Below are 426 nucleotides of genomic sequence, written 5' to 3' on the forward strand. Positions count from 1 at the left end.
GGAAAGTTTTGAGGAAATATCAACCGGAATGTTTTCTAATTTGATTCGAGGTGGAAAATAAGTACCAGTGACGCAGAAATCTGGGGAACTAGATGAATGCCTGGCAGGATAAATGGAAAGAGACACCTGGGAACAGTGCGACTTAACAGTGCACCATTGCTGATGAGGATGGAGTTATAGAACCCTAATAAAACAACCAGAGCAAAAAGACATACCACACAGAGAAACAGCAAGAGCTGCAGTGAGATGGCTCGGTGAAGCAGGGCTCTTGCCACTAATCCTAATGACCCAAGTAGGATCCCTGGAACCCACGTGGTCGAATGAGAGAACCAACTCTACACATGCATGTGTACACACACACACACACACACACACACACACACACACACACACACACACACACACACACACACACACACACACACA

This window comes from Microtus ochrogaster, unplaced genomic scaffold (assembly GCF_000317375.1).
Source record: "Microtus ochrogaster isolate Prairie Vole_2 unplaced genomic scaffold, MicOch1.0 UNK24, whole genome shotgun sequence".
In the NCBI taxonomy this organism is placed as follows: Eukaryota; Metazoa; Chordata; class Mammalia; order Rodentia; family Cricetidae; genus Microtus; species Microtus ochrogaster.